This window comes from Nerophis ophidion, linkage group LG16 (genome assembly GCF_033978795.1).
Source record: "Nerophis ophidion isolate RoL-2023_Sa linkage group LG16, RoL_Noph_v1.0, whole genome shotgun sequence".
NCBI classification, from domain to species: domain Eukaryota; kingdom Metazoa; phylum Chordata; class Actinopteri; order Syngnathiformes; family Syngnathidae; genus Nerophis; species Nerophis ophidion.
Window position 1 is genome coordinate 26919959 of NC_084626.1, and position 17319 is coordinate 26937277.

The 17319-nt window shown below is 42.9% G+C and overlaps 1 long non-coding RNA gene across 1 annotated transcript in view; it reads left to right on the plus strand.

Moving 5' to 3' along the window:
• The window catches only part of LOC133535674 (uncharacterized), a 104624-nt gene that overhangs the window by 57923 nt on the left and 29382 nt on the right, over positions 1-17319 (plus strand). The gene's annotated exons all lie outside the window — the stretch shown is intronic.

The window sequence follows — 17319 nt, forward strand, 5'->3', positions numbered from 1 at the left end:
CTGTCGTCCGCAAACAGCAATTCTCTCATAACCTTTACTGCTGTTTTGCTCTTTGCTCGTAGGTGAGCAACTTTGAACAGATCTGTACCTTTTCTTGTCGGGATATAGACCCCCTTTGATGTGTCCTTGAAAGAAACCTTCAGCATGGCTGATAGGTAGAGTGAGAACAGGATTTGTGCTAGAACCCTGACTGACTGGAAAGTCCTGGTAGGGGAGGTCCCCTGTGGGCTCATACTTGGGTGGCTGGTACAAGCATTTTGTCGTCTTGATGTTTTTTTTAAGGCTAAACTGACTAGCTGTTGTTCCAAATTTTGTTCACAAGATCTTGTATGTCTTCTACATTGTGCACAACTATAGCACTGTCGTCTGCAAACAGCAATTCTCTCACAACCTTTACTGTTGTTTTGCTCTTTGCTCGAAGGTGAGCAACCTTGAACAGATCTGCATCTTTTCTTGTCCGGATGTAGACCCCCTTTGATGTGTCCTTGAAAGCAACCTCGATTATAGCTGATAGGTAGAGTGAGAACAGGATTTGTGCTAGAACCCTGACTGACTGGGAACTCCTGGTAGGGGAGGTCCCTTGTGGGCTCATACTTGGGTGGCTGGTACAAGCCTTTCGTCTTCTTCATGTTTATTTTGAGGCTGAACTGACTAGCTGTTGCTCCAAATTTTGTTCACAAGATCTTGTATGTCTTCTACATTGTGCACAACTATAGCACTGTCCTCCGCAAACAGCAATTCTCTCATAACCTTTACTGTTGTTTTGCTCTTTGCTCGTAGGTGAGCAACTTTGAACAGATCTGTATCTTTTCTTGTCGGGATATAGACCCCCTTTGATGTGTCCTTGAAAGAAACCTCGAGCATGGCTGATAGGTAGAGTGAGAACAGGATTTGTGCTAGAACCCTGACTGACTGGGAAGTCTTGGTAGGGGAGGTCCCCTGTGGGCTCATACTTGGGTGGCTGGTACAAGCCTTTCGTCTTCTTGATGTTTTTTTTAAGGCTAAACTGACTAGCTGTTGCTCCAAATTTGTTCACAAGATCTTGTATGTCTTCTACATTGTGCACAACCATAGCACTGTTGTCCGCAAACAGCAATTCTCTCATAACCTTTACTGTTGTCTTGCTCTTTGCTCGTAGGTGAGCAACTTTGAACAGAGCTGTACCTTTTCTTGTCGGGATATAGACCCCCTTTGATGTGTCCTTGAAAGAAACCTCGAGCATGGCTGATAGGTAGAGTGAGAACAGGATTTGTGCTAGAACCCGGACTGACTGGGAAGTCTTGGTAGGGGAGATCCTCTATGGGCTCATACTTGGGTGGCTGGTACAAGCATTTCGTCGTCTTGATGTTTTTTTTAAGGCTAAACTGACTAGCTGTTGTTCCAAATTTTGTTCGCAAGATCTTGTATGTCTTCTACATTGTGCTCAACCATAGCACTGTTGTCCGCAAACAGCAATTCTCTCACAACCTTTACTGTTGTCTTGCTCTTTACTCGAAGGTGACCAACTTTGAACAGATCTGCATCTTTTATTGTCCGGATGTAGACCCCCTTTGATGTGTCCTTGAAAGCAACCTCGAGCATAGCTGATAGGTAGAGTGAGAACAGGATTTGTGCTAGAACCCTGACTGACTGGGAACTCCTGGTAGGGGAGGTCCCCTGTGGGCTCATACTTGGATGGCTGGTACAAGCCTTTCGTCTTCTTGATGTTTTTTTTAAGGCTAAACTGACTAGCTGTTGCTCCAAATTTGTTCACAAGATCTTGTATGTCTTCTACATTGTGCGCAACTATAGCACTGTTGTCCGCAAACAGCAATTCTCTCACAACCTTTACTGCTGTCTTGCTCTTTGCTCAAAGGTGAGCAACCTTGAACAGATCTGCATCTTTTCTTGTCCGGATGTAGACCCTCTTTGATGTGTCCTTGAAAGAAACCTCGAGCATGGCTGATAGGTAGAGTGAGAACAGGATTTGTGCTAGAACCCTGACTGACTGGGAAGTCTTGGTAGGGGAGGTCCCCTGTGGGCTCATACTTGGGTGGCTGGTACAACAAGCATTTCGTCTTCTTGATGTTTATTTTGAGGCTGAACTGACTAGCTGTTGCTCCAAATTTTGTTCACAAGATCTTGTATGTCTTCTACATTGTGCGCAACTATAGCACTGTTGTCCGCAAACAGCAATTCTCTCACAACCTTTACTGCTGTCTTGCTCTTTGCTCAAAGGTGAGCAACCTTGAACAGATCTGCATCTTTTCTAGTCCGGATGTAGACCCTCTTTGATGTGTCCTTGAAAGCAACCTTGAGCATGGCTGATAGGTAGAGTGAGAACAGGGTTTGTTCTAGAACCCTGACTGACTGGGAAAGTCTTTCAAGACAGATCCACCCAGGTGCCACATTTGCCTGCATGTATGAAGCTCCTCAATGAGCTCAACAAACTTGTCTGTACATCCATATTTCTTGAGAACTTTCCCCAATCCTTGCCTTGAAACCGTGTCGAAAGATTTACTGAAGTCAATAAAGACCACTTAAAGAACCACATGTTCTGCTCAATACACTTTTCCTGCACTTCTTTCAGACAAGATCATGCCCACTGTGCTCCTTCTTCGTCTGCATATATCGTCTACATATAAATTTGATTCCAAACTGTAGGGAGAATATAACAAACATCAACTATTGTACAAAATATAATAGTGCATAAACCAGCAACGGAGACATGCTGCTACAGTATGTACAAATTGGAACATACTGTACCTACTGCAAGTAAACACAATGATTTACAAGTAGCCACTTCTGCATTCCACATTTTCATTCCGCCACCTTTGTAACATGCAAATTAGATTCTACGCGCAGTTACCGTAGCTCGGGAGGGTTTGTCAGGAAGTAATTATAGTTATAGAAAGTAATAATACAACTTTTGAAGCCAAATGTAATTATTGACTCCCTTTTCAGGCGGTACTCTGATGTCCCTGAATCACTGCCAGTTCAAAACTTGGCCTGTATATTTATTTGGAAAACAGTTAAAGCTCTTTGTTGTTTAGTTGGTACAGTATAAAATTATTGTTACTATACGCACTTATTATCAAGGAATTAACTTGTGGAACAAACAACGGCAGCAGGGTTAGCGTGTGGTTCAGTTGCTTCATAGTAAGAAGGTTCTGCAATGTATTGTTTTATTTGCCATGTTCGGATCTTCCCTTTTTGTTGTAATGTTTTTGTCTGGATAAGACGAGGAGACTCGAACTAAAGATTCCCTTTTTCCACAAGTGGAGTAAGTACAAACAGTAGCACTGCCAGCGTGGGAGAGAAGACCGTGCCCTACAAAGTCTAGTGTGCTTTGATTGATTGATTGATACTTATTAGTAGATTGCACAGTACAGTACATATTCCGTACAATTGACCACTAAATGGTAACACCCCAATAAGTTTTTCAACTTGTTTAAGTCGGGGTCCACGTTAATCAATTCATGCTGTCTCCAGATGGTCCCTTTACTCACATGCTTTTGTCCACCTTGCTGCCCCACCCTGGCGGAGTTCTTTAGGCATCCATCCATTTCCTGCCGCTTATTCCCTTTGAGGTTGCGGGGGGCGCTGGCGCCTATCCCAGCAACAATCGGGCGGAAGGCGGGGTATATTCTGCCACCTTATCGCAGGGCCAACACAGATAGACAGACAACATTCACACACTAGGGCCAATTTTTAGTGTTGCCAATCAACCTATCCCCAGATGCATATCTTTGGCGATGGGAGGAAGCTGGAGTACCCGGAGGGAACCCACGCATTCACGGGGAGGACATGCAAACTCCACACAGAAAGATTGAACCCAGGACTACTCAGGACCTTCGTATTGTGAGGCAGACGCACTAACCCCTCTTCCACCGCGAAGCCCTTGTTTAGGCATTGCCCATTAAAACCTAAGCGTGTGCTTCAAACACACACACGGTAAGCAGCCGCCGATTTCATTTCCCCCCCGTAGGAGAAGAAGCACGCGGTGCATGCTGGGATACATGACTGCGCCAGGTGTGCCGTTTCATTTCCATTTGTGTGTTCATATAAAGACCCCAAAATGGCTCCTATTGAGAGATATGATTTCAGGAAAGCAGGAATTGTCACTGCTAGACAACAGCGGCGACACTGACTCTATTAACGACGTCTCAAAATAACGCAAAGCAATAACAATATATCAATAACTCCAGCGTTAATGTCACACAACACAACACACAAAATAAACACGTAGAGCTCACTTTACTAAGTTATTCCTCATCCACGAATCCCTCGAATTCTTCTTCTTCTTCAGTGTCCGAATCAAACATGCCACAACAGGTCTCGCAACTACGGTAATCAGCCGTCTACCTTATTTTCCCTTGTAGAAGAAGAAGCGCGCGGTGCATTCTGGGATATATGACTGCGGGAGGCGTGCCGCGTTTAAACTCAAGTCGATCAGTCACACAGTAGAACACGGGAATAGAGCAGCAACGAGAGGATTTAACATTAACAGCAGCGACACCGACTCCTTTAATGACGACTTCGACGAGAAAAGGCTGTTTGATTCGGAACACTGAAGAAGAAGAATTCGAGGAATAACTTAATAAAGTGAGCTTTACATGTTTATTTTGTGTGTTGTGTTGTGTGACATTAACGCCGAAGCAACGTTGAGTTATTGATATATTATTGCTTTGCACTATTTCCAGTGTTACTATATTGTGATTGCACTAACATTTAATTTACCGTAACAGTATCAGGCTGTTTTGATGTGTTTATTGAATCGGGGAAAATAATAAAACAGCTGTTTATTCATTTTGGGAGTGAACGGAGTTGTCAGAACGCTGGTTTGTAATCTATTTATAACGTTTGACTGACCTATCTGACTGTTTTGTTGACATTCCCTTTAGCGCAGCTCCATCTAAACCAGGGGTGTCGAACTCAAATACAGAGTGGGCCAAAATTTTAAACTGAACAAAGCCGCGGGCCAAGATTGAACAAATGAACCTTTTAATAGGGACCCAAACAAGTTTTGCATTGAATATTGAACAAGCAAGGCTTATATAACTTTAGTGACATGCAAAATCGAGTTTCAAATAATAATAATTTAAAAATATCATTGGCATATCAAATACAATTTAAATAAAAATTGAGCGCCTCTTTTCTGTTTGCAGCCTTCTGAGGTAAATATCAAAATACATTTTGTCCACAGGCTAATAATAAATTTGAAAATAAAATAACAATAATGAATGAATCAAACATTCAAGCCTTGAAGTAACAAGAGAAAGAGCATGAATAAATTAATTATTGCTCAGTTTGCTACACTGATTTGCTTGAACAATAAATATGGAACAAGAAATAATTATACAACTTAATAGTGCAAAATCCACATTCAAAAAACAAACGGAAAAGAAATAAATGGTCAAATAAATACAATTTAAATAAAACATTTAATGCCTCTTTTCTATTTGCAGCCTTCTGAGGTAAATATCAACATTACATTTTTCCACAGGCCAATAAATCTTAAAATAAAATAATATTGAGATGGGTGGGGTTGGTGGTGGAAGGCGGGTTTTGGTGGTAGTCAGTGCTGCAAGGGGTTCTGGGTATTTGTTCTGTTGTGTTACGGTGCGGATGTTCTCCCGAAATGTGTTTGTCATTCTTGTATGGTGTGGGTTCACAGTGTGGCGCATATTTGTAACAGTGTTAAAAGTTGTTTATACGGCCACCCTCAGTCTGACCTGTATGGCTGTTGAGCAAGTAAGTGTGTGTACAAGTCGCATATATCATGACTTGGCCGGCACGCTGTTTGTATGGAGTAAAAGCGGACGTGACAACATATTGTAGACAACGCTAAAAGCAGTGCCTTTATAGTACCGGCGGGCCAGTTCTAATGTTAATTTGATATTGCCTCAAGGACCAAATGAAATTGTACGGCGGGCCAGAGTTTGACACCTATGATCTAAAGGATGCATAACGTCCCTACTGTAACATCTATTCTATGCGCCTTATATGTGAACAAAATATTAAAATAGGCCATTCGTTGAAGGTGCGCCTATAATCCGGTGCGACTAAAATACGGTAGTTGTTCAATGGTTTCTCCATTAACTGTAATTGCTCTGAGTTTTTATTGTTTTTTAATCTAATTGTCCCCCCCTCCCCTGTGGAGGGGGTCCGGTCCGATCCGGTGGCCATGTACTGCTCGCCTGTGTATCGGCTGGGGACATCTCTGCGCTGCTGATCCGCCTCCGCTTGGGATGGTTTCCTGCTGGCTCCGCTGTGAACGGGACTCTCGCTGCTGTGTTGGATCCGCTTTGGACTGGACTCTTGCGACTGTGTTGGATCCATTATGGATTGAACTTTCACAGTATCATGTTAGACCCGCTCGACATCCATTGCTTTCCTCCTCTCCAAGGTTCTCATAGTCATCATTGTCACCGATGTCCCACTGGGTGTGAGTTTTCCTTGCCCTTATGTGGGCCTACCGAGGATGTCGTAGTGGTTTGTGCAGCCCTTTGAGACACTAGTGATTTAGGGCTATATAAGTAAACATTGATTGATTGATTGAATCTATGTCCACAAATTGAGGAAAAAACAGACACCCAATCATGAGTGACGGTCAGTTAAATTTGGAAGTCCAACCCAGCTGTGATTTCTTGGAAAAACAATATTGTCGTATGACTTTATGTTCCGCGTAATCAGATGAGGAGACAAACATCTGGGCAGGTTACATCCACCGAGTTATTTATCTAAATAAGCAGCCGGCCCGGAGTGCAGCGCCTATTGATTTCCCTGCCAACCCTAATCTGCTTCACCATCATAAATCAGCCCGGCGTCTGCACAAAGCTCCATTTCACTCAAACGTTGCCAAAGTGAAGCTATTCATTCACCTGATAGTCTCCATGACAACACGTGTTACAATTAGGCATCTGTAATCCAACCTTGAAATATGCACAGTTCCTGCAACTATTGCACCGGCAGAAAAAAAAAGTGTTGATTCCTCACACCGCTGCGGAGACCAAGAACACCGCAGTGGTCTCCAAACACTTTTTGTTGTACATTGTTGGAATAATCATGTGTACATTATCACACAAACTATAGTATCCTTAAAGTCCGTTGCTATAGTTATTAGCTATTGTGCTCAAATTAGGCTTTTGAATCTATGCAAGGACAAAACTTCTTCAATCAATCAATGTTTATTTATATAGCAAGTGTCTCAAAGGGCTGCACAAACCACAACGACATCCTCAGTAGAGCCCACATAAGGGCAAGGAAAAACTCACCCCAGTGGGACGTCGGTGACAGTGACAATGATGACTATGAGAAACCTTGGAAAGGACCGCATATGTGGGCAACCCTCCCCCCTAAGGGACCGAAAGCAATGGATGTCGAGCGGGTCTAACATAGTATTGTGAAAGTCCAATCCATAGTGGATCCAACATAACCGTGAGGGTCCAGTCCAAAGTGGATCCAATATAGTAGCGAGAGTCCCGTCCAAAGTGGAGCCAGCAGGAAACTATCCCAAGCGGAGGTGGATCAGCAGCGCAGAGATGTCCCCAACCGATACTAAGATGAGCGGTCCATCCTAGGTCCCGACTCTGGACAGCCAGTACTTCATCCATGGCCACCAGACCGGATCTCCTCCACAAGGGGAGGGAGACAAAGGAGCAAAAGAAAAGAAACGGCAGATCAACTGGTCTAAAAAGAAGGTTTATTTAAAGGCAAGAGTATGCAAATGAGTATTAAGATAAGACTTAAAGGCTTCTACTGAGGTAGCATCTTGAACTGAGGGGTGGCCTCAGTGGCAGATGTTATCGTTGTTTTAGCCCATTAACAGCCAAGGACTTCAAGGACCTCAACGAAGATAAGACGACAGCACGCACACGAAGCAGAGACAAGGCGAAATCACAAGGCCCCCGGCACATTCCATCACATATTGTGCGTACTGGAGCTGCTTTGCATAATATATGTGACCACTCCTTTTAGAGGCGGGCTCAGTGATGTTGACTATGGAACTCCTGAATAAATAGAGGGACGTGGGAACTGAACCTTAAAGCGTAGGGCTGTGACTACAGTAAGTGTGCAGCTCCATGCGTTCTCCTCATGAGCTAAATTGAACTCTGTTTCTGCATGGTTCCTTGCTTCATGTTTGATTAATAGATGTCATCAGTGTTTGAACCTGACATACAATGACCCTTAATAGGTGGTCCGTGGTCCGCATCCTGTCCACTGAACTGAACTTGAGACGTTTTCACTCTCTGAACTTGTGTAAGATTTGTGATTACAAACATTACCATAAATAACTTGCTCTACCAGCGAAAAGGCCCTCAACGTGTTTTTAGAAGTAAATATTCAATGCTCTTAAACATGACATTTACAGTCGTAATTAGAGATGTCCGATAACGGCTTTTCTGCCGGTATCCGATATTCCCGATATTGTTTAACTCTTAATTACCGATTCCGATATCAACCGATACCAATATATACAGTCGTGGAATTAACACATTATTATGCCTAATTTTGTTGTGTTGCCCCGTTTGATGCATTAAACCAGGGGTGTCAAACTCAAATACAGAGTGGGCCGAAATTTAAAACCGACCAAAGCCGCGGGCCGAGGTTGAACAACTTAACCTTTTAATAGGGACCCAAACAAGTTTTGCGTTGAATATTGAACAAGCAAGGCTTATATAACTTTATAGTGACACGCAAAATCGAGTTTCAAATAATAATAATAATTAAAAAATATCAATAGCATATCAAATCAAATTTAAATAAAAATTGAATGCCTCTTTTCGGCGGTGGGGTTGAGGTGGACGGGGTTTGGTGATAGCGGGGGGTGTATATTGTAGTGTCCCAGAAGAGTTAGTGCTGCAAGGCGTTCTGGGTATTTGTTCTGTGTTTATGTTGTGTTACGGTGCGGATGTTCTCCCGAAATGTGTCATTCTTGTTTGGTGTGGGTTCACAGTGTGGCGCATATTTGTAACAGTGTTAGTTATTTATACGGCCACCCTCAGTGTGACCTGTAAGGCTGTTGACCAAGTATGCCTTTCATTCACTTGTGTGTGTGTGTGTGTGTGTGTGTGTGTGTGTGTATAAGCCACATATATTATGTGACTGGGCCGGCACGCTGTTTGTATGGAGGAAAAGCGGACGTGGAGACAGGTTGTAAAGAACGCCAAAGGCAGTGCCTTTAAAGTCCACCCCAAATATTGTTGTCCGGGATGAAATTCGGGAGGGGCACTGAACTTCGGGAGTCTCCCGGGAAAATTGAGAGGGTTGGCAAGTAAGAGTGTTAGCAGTGAATGCGATGTTACAGCGGAACAGCGGCGGGGCAGCTCTAATGTTAATTTGATATTGCCTCAAGGGCCAAGTGAAATCACACGGCGGGACAAATTTGACCCGCGGGCCAGAGTTTGACAGCCATGTTAAACAATGTAACAAGGTTTTCCAAAATAAATCAACTTGAATTATGGAAAAAAATGCCAAGATGGCACTGCCATATTTAGTATTGAAGTCACAAAGTGCCTTCTTTTTTAAACATGCCTCAAAACAGCCGCTTGGAATTTGGGACATGCTCTCCCTGAGAGAGCATGAAGAGGTTGAGGTGTGCGGGGGAGAGGGGGTGTTTATTGTAGCGTCTTGGAAGAGTTGGTGCTGCAAGGGGTTCTGGGCATTTGTTCTGTTGTGTTTATGTTGTGTTACAGTGGGGATGTTCTCCTGAAATGTTTGTCAATCTTGTTTGGTGTGGGTTCACAGTGTGGCGCATATTTTTAACAGTGTTAAAGTTGTATATATGGCCACCCTCAGTGTGACCTGTATGGCTGTTGACCAAGTATGGCTTGCATTCACTTGTATGTGTGAAAAGCTGTAGATATTATGTGACTGGGTCGGCACGCAAAGGCAGTGCCTTTAAGGTTTATTGGCGCTCTGTACTTCTCCCAATGTCTGTGTACACAGTGGCGTTTTAAAAAGTCATGAATGTTACTTTTTGAAACCGGTACTGATAAATTCAAAATCGATAATTTCCGATATTACATTTTAAAGATTTATCGGCCAATAATATCGGCAGTCCGATATTATCGGGAATCACTAGTCGTAATCAAAAGTTTACATAGACTTGTAAAAAACAATGTCACGGCTGTCTTGAGTTTCCAATCATTTCTACAACTCTTATTTTTTTGTGATAGAGTGATTAGAGCACATACTTGTTGGTCCCAAAAAACTTTCAGGAAGTTTGGTTCTTTTATGAATTTATAATAGGTCTACTGAAAATGTGACCACATCGGCTGAGTCAAAACATTACATACAGCAATGTTAATATTTGGCGAGTTTCACTTCAATAAGCTTCCACAAGCTTCTGGTTGAATGTTTGACCTCTCCTCTTGACAAAATTGGTGCAGTTCAGCTAAATTTCTTGGTTTTCTGACACCGACTTGTTTCTTCAGCATTGTCCACAGTTTTAAGTCAGGACTTTGGGAAGGCCATTCTAAAACCTTCATTCTAGCCCAATTTAGCCATTCCTTTACCACTTTTGACGTGTGTTTGGGGTCATTGTCCTGTTGGAACACCTAACTGGTGGTAGTATTATGCTCTGGTCCCGGTGCTTTACAGAGAATAAATGGAACAATGAAAAAGGAGGATTACCTCCAAATTCTTCAGGACAACCTAAAATCATCAGCCCGGAGGTTGGGTTTTGGGCGCAGTTGGGTGTTCCAACAGGACAATGACCCCAAACACACGTCAAAAGTGGTAAAGGAATGGCTAAATCAGGCTAGAATGAAGGTTGTAGAATGGCCTTCCCAAAGTCCTGATTTAAACATGAGGACAATGCTGAAGAAACAAGTTCATGTCAGAAAACCAACACATTTAACTGAATTTTAATATACAATCCAGTGTGCCTTTTGTAGGAAAATAGTCCTGATAGGAACAAGCGGTAGGAAATGGATGGATGGATAGACCCGCTCATTGGCAGTGAGCCTTTCAATCCGGTGTGCCCTATGGTCTGGAAAATACGGTAGATTTACTTGAACCATGCTTTTTTTTTTTTTAAACATTCCACGCTACAAAATAATAAAAGTCTGTTGGATTCCTGCTGATTTCCTATCGGATCAATATTGGTATCGGCCAATATTCAAAGGTTCCGATATCGATTTTGTATCAGCATTGAAATGGTTGGATTAGTCCCTTTTTAAACTGTTACTTAGTTTTTTTTTTGCTTCTGGGAAGTCCATTTATCAGTTAAAAACGTTCCTAAGGTATAGCTCGGTTGGTAGAGTGGCCGTGCCAGCAACTTGAGGGTTGCAGGTTCGATTCCCGCCTCCGCCATCCTAGTCACTGCCGTTGTGTCCTTGGGCAAGACACTTTACCCACCTGCTCCCAGTGCCACCCACACTGGTTTAAACGTAACTTAGATATTGGGTTTCACTATGTAAAGCGCTTTGAGTCACTAGAGAAAAGTGCTATATAAATATAATTCACTTCACTAAGTGTATTCATCAAGGAAAACAGGTTTCTGTTAAATCTAAATCTAAAAGGGGAACACATAGTTAAAACAGTGCAACACCAAGAATTAAAGCTCTGGCAGGTTTTACGTCCATCCATTTCTACTGCTTGTCCCTTTTGGGCTCGGGGGATTTAACCATTTAAAATGATATCAGAATCAGATTTATTGGCCAAGTATATTTAAAGGCCTACTGAAATGATATTTTCTTTTTCAAACAGGGATAGCAGGTCCATTCTATGTGTCATACTTGATCATTTCGCGATATTGCCATATTTTTATTGAAAGGATTTAGTAGAGAACATCCACGATAAAGTTCGCCACTTTTGGTGCTGATAAAAAAGCCTTGCCTGTACCGGAAGTAGCAGACGATGTGCGCGTGACGTCACGGGTTGTGGAGTTTCTCACATCTGAACATTATTTACAATCATGGCCACCAGCAGCGAGAGCGATTCGGACCGAGAAAGCTAAGATTTCCACATTAATTTGAGCGAGGATGAAAGATTCGTGGATGAGGAGAGTGAGAGTGAAGGACTAGAAAAAAGAAAAAAAAAGACTATACAGTGGGAGAGATTCAGATGTTATTAGACAAATTTACTAGAATAATTCTGGAAAATCTCTTATCTGCTTATTGTGTTACTAGTGTTTTAGTAAGATTATATGGTCGTACCTGTACAACCTGAAGGTCGGCCCCGCACCTTTCATCAGCACCAGTCGACGGGTGGTGACGATCCCCATCTCTGCCTTTCGCAAAGGGCCCTCTTAAAACACGATCTTTCGAAATGATCGCTGCATTATACACTGTAATTTGTGTGTGTGGTCCAATCCAACCGTGTTCGCTTGACTGCTCTGTTCCATAGTAAAACTTCACCGTGATCTTTGGGGAATGTAAACAATGAAACACCGGCTGTGTTTGTTTTGCTAAAGGCGGCCGCAATACACCGCTTCCCACCTACATCTTTCTTCTTTGACGTCTCCATTGTTCATTGAACAAATTGCAAAAGATTCAGCAACACAGAAGTCCATAATACTGTGGAATTATGCGTTGAAGAGAGACGACTTATAGGAGGGATTGGTGCTGGAACAAAAGGTCCTCTACAATGCGTGACGTCACGCGCACGCGTCATCATACTGCAACGTTTCAGCAGGATAGTTTGGCGCGAAATTTAAAACTGCAATTTAGTAAACTAAAAAGGCCGTATTTGCATGTGTTGCAATGTTAATATTTCATCATTGATATATAAACTATCAGACTGCGTGGTCGCTAGTAGTGGCTTTCAGTAGGCCTTTAACACACAAATGTGATTATTGTGAAATGATGCATTTAAAGGCCTACTGAAACCCACTACTAGCGACCACACAGTCTGATAGTTTATATATCAATGATGAAATATTAACATTGCAAAACATGCCAATACGGCCGGTTTAGTTTACTAAATTACAATTTTAATTTTCCCGCTGAGTTTCTTGTTGAAAACGTTGCGGAATGATGCACGTGGCGTCCCGGGTTGCAGGGGACATATTAGCGCAGCACCATTTGCGGCTAAAAGTCGTCTCTTTTCATGGCGCAATTAAACAGTATTTTGGACATCTGTGTTGCTGAATCTTTTGCAATTTGTTCAATTAATAATGGAGAAGTCAAAGTAGAAAGATGGAGTTGGGAAGCTTTAACCTTTAGCCACACAAACACACGGTGATTCCTTGTTTAAAATTCCCGGAGGTGAAGCTTTACTATGGATCAGAGCGGTCAAGCGAACATGGATTCCGACCACTTGTCAACCGGCAGGTTTCGGTGAGAAAATTGTGGTAAAAAGTCGCCTCTTACTGGAGATCAGCTGAGCTTGCGCCGTCCATGCAGCTGCCGTCGACTTCCCTCAGAGACTGGCGTCAAGACACCTGTGGACACACCCCTCCGACTATCAGGTACTATTTAATCTCTCTAAAACACTGACAACACAATAGAAATATAAGGGATTTCCGAAAATTCCATCCGTCCATCCATCCAATTTCTACCGCTTATTCCCTTTCGGGGTCGCGGGGGGCGCTGGCGCCTATCTCAGCTACAAGAGTACAAGGCGGGGTACACCCTGGACAAGTCGCCACCTCATCGCAGGGCCAACACAGATAGACAGACAACATTCACACTCACATTCAAACACTAGGGCCAATTTAGTGTTGCCAATCAACTTATCCCCAGGTGCATGTCTTTGGAGGTGGGAGGAAGCCGGAGTACCCGGAGGGAACCCACGCATTCACGGGGAGAACATGCAAACTCCACACAGAAAGATCCCAAGCCTGGATTTGAACCCAGGACTGCAGGAACTTCGTATTGTGAGGCAGACGCACTAACCCCTCTGCCACCGTGAAAATTATCCTAGTAAATGTGTCTAAAAACATCTGAATCCGTCCCAATGCCATCGCCTTTTTTTTAATTTTTTACTTTATTTATTTATTTTTTTCTAGTCCTTCTCTATCAATATCATCATTCACAAATCTTTCATCCTCGCTCAAATTAATGGGGAAATTGTCGTTTTCTGGGTCCGAATAGCTCTTTTTGTTGGAGGCTACCATTATAAACAATGTGAGGACGTGAGGAGCCCTCACCCTTGTGACGTCATCGTCTGCGACTTCCGTAAAGGCAAAGCTTTTTTATTAGCGACCAAAAGTTGCGAACTTTATCATCGATGTTCTCTACTAAATCATTTCAGCAAAAATATGGCAATATCTCAAAATGATCAAATATGACACATAGAATGGACCTGCTATCCCCGTTTGAATAAGAACATCTCATTTCAGTAGGCCTTTAAGAACCCTTCGAATGCATGTGATCAGTTCTGTGGCTTCTATTCCACCTTCGAGCAGCACATTCTGCAATTCTGACTCCAATTCCCTAGATCCCTTCTTACACTTGCTCCATGTTAACAGAAAAAACTCATTTGCCATGTATTGTTAAAATTTTTATTAATGGCAATTTATGTCGCTCACAGGAAAACATTTGGACCTCGCACGGATCTGTCAGTCAAGTTGTCGAAAAAATTTGTTCTCATGCAATATAAATAGGCCCCCGAGTCTGCGGGCGGAGGGATGGGATCTGTTCCTGGGAGGCTGACGCGCCGGCTGTTCGGAAACTCCCAGTAAAACAGGTCATGCGGCTCACATCGTGGAACCTCAATCACAAACAAATGTTTTATTTAAAGAGCTAAAGTGTTGTTTACCCCCGTCTCGTTCTCGCCTTCCCCTCCTCTTCCTCTCCCGCCTGGCTGCGCTCCCCCGTGTTCAGCACATTTCAATGCTGCGAGCGCACGGAGAGGAAACCGAAAGACTCCTGACAGGAAGCTCTACCCTGTCATGTAAAGGAACAAATAGGCGGGCGCCGAGCTAAGTGAACAAATTGCGCCGACACAGTTTAATAAATGAAGCATTCAGGGAGTACAAATGTGTTAACCGCGGCAGAACCGACAACAGCCGTAAACAAAGTGCCTCTTGTTGCTGAGTGGACGGCTTGGACGCGCAGGAAACATACACTTACCATGACAAATATGGGTCATTATTGTCACCGATGTCCCACTGGGTGTGAGTTTTCCTTGCCCTTATGTGGGCCTACCGAGGATGTCGTGGTGGTTTGTGCAGCCCTTTGAGACACTAGTGATTTAGGGCTATATAAGTAAACATTGATTGATTGATTGATATTCTTCACTTGCCGACCTGCAGTCCTCAGGATCGTATATACTGTAATGTTGGATTATTTTGGTGCAAAATTAATCGTGTGCAATGTCATGACTAGCTATGGTTTTGCCCATTCACTGGTATTGTAAAAATGTACTATTTATTTAGCGTCACACATTACAACAGTAACAGGAATGAGGTTTTAGCTTATATGTGGCATGTGAAATTTATAAAAATATGTTGACACCAGCACGTGACAGTGATTCGACAAACAAGGATGTGCTTCATGTATGTATGTATATATACATATACAGTATATATATATATATATATATATATATATACAGTGGGGCAAAAACATATTTAGTCAGCCACCTATTGTGCAAGTTCTCCCACTTAAAATGATGACAGAGGTCTGTAATTTTCATCATAGGTACACTTCAACTGTGAGAGACAGAATGTGGAAAAAAAATCCAGGAATTCACATTGTAGGAATTTTAAAGAATTTATTTGTAAATTATGGTGAAAAATACGTATTTGGTCAACCATTCAAAGCTGTCACTGATGGAAGGAGGTTTTGGCTCAAAATCTCACGATACATGGCCCCATTCATTCTTTCCTTAACACGGATCAATCGTCCTGTCCTCTTAGCAGAAAAACAGCCCCAAAGAATGATGTTTCCACCCCCATGCTTCACAGTAGGTATGGTGTTCTTGGGATGCAACTCAGTATTCTTCTTCCTCCAAACACGACGAGTTGAGTTTATACCAAAAAGTTCTATTTTGGTTTCATCTGACCACATCAATCAATCAATCAATGTTTATTTATATAGCCCCAAATCACAAATGTCTCAAAGGACTGCACAAATCATTACGACTACAACATCCTCGGAAGAACCCACAAAAGGGCAAGGAAAACTCACACCCAGTGGGCAGGGAGAATTCACATTCAGTGGGACGCCAGCGACAATGCTGACTATGAGAAACCTTGGAGAGGACCTCAGATGTGGGCAACCCCCCCCCTCTAGGGGACCGAAAGCAATGGATGTCGAGCGGGTCTAACATGATACTGTGAAAGTTCAATCCATAGTGGCTCCAAGACAGCAGTGAGAGTCCCGTCCACAGGAAACCATCTCAAGCGGATCAGCAGCGTAGAGATGTCCCCAACCGATACAGGCGAGCGGTCCATCCTGGGTCCCGACGAGCGGTCCATCCTGGGTCTCGACTCTGGACAGTCAGTACTTCATCCATGGTCATCGGACCGGACCCCCTCCACAAGGGAGGGGGGGACATAGGAGAAAGAAAAGAAGCGGCAGATCAACTGGTCTAAAAAGGAGGTCTATTTAAAGGCTAGAGTATACAGATGAGTTTTAAGATGAGACTTAAATGCTTCTACTGAGGTAGCATCTCGAACTGTTACCGGGAGGGCATTCCAGAGTACTGGAGCCCGAACGGAAAACGCTCTATAGCCCGCAGACTTTTTTTGAGCTCTAGGAATCACTAATAAGCCGGAGTCTTTTGAACGCAGATTTCTTGCCGGGACATACGGTACAATACAATCGGCAAGATAGGATGGAGCTAGACCGTGTAGTATTTTATACGTAAGTAGTAAAACCTTAAAGTCACATCTTAAGTGCACAGGAAGCCAGTGCAGGTGAGCCAGTACAGGCGTAATGTGATCAAACTTTCTTGTTCTTGTCAAAAGTCTAGCAGCCGCATTTTGTACCAACTGTAATCTTTTAATGCTAGACATTGGGAGACCCGAAAATAATACGTTACAGTAATCGAGACGAGACGTAACAAACGCATGGATAATGATCTCGGCGTCTTTAGTGGACAAAATGGAGCGAATTTTAGCGATATTACGGAGATGAAAGAAGGCCGTTTTAGTAACGCTTTTAATGTGTGACTCAAAGGAGAGAGTTGGGTCGAAGATAATACCCAGATTTTTTACAGAGTCACCTTGTTTTATTATTTGGTTGTCAAATGTTAAAGTTGTATTATTAAATAGAGGTCGGTGTCTAGCAGGACCGATAATCAGCATTTCCGTTTTTTTGGCATTAAGTTGCAAAAAGTTAGCGGACATCCATTGTTTAATTTCATTAAGACACGCCTCCAGCTGACTACAATCCGGCGTGTTGGTCAGCTTTAGGGGCATGTAGAGTTGGGTGTCATCAGCAT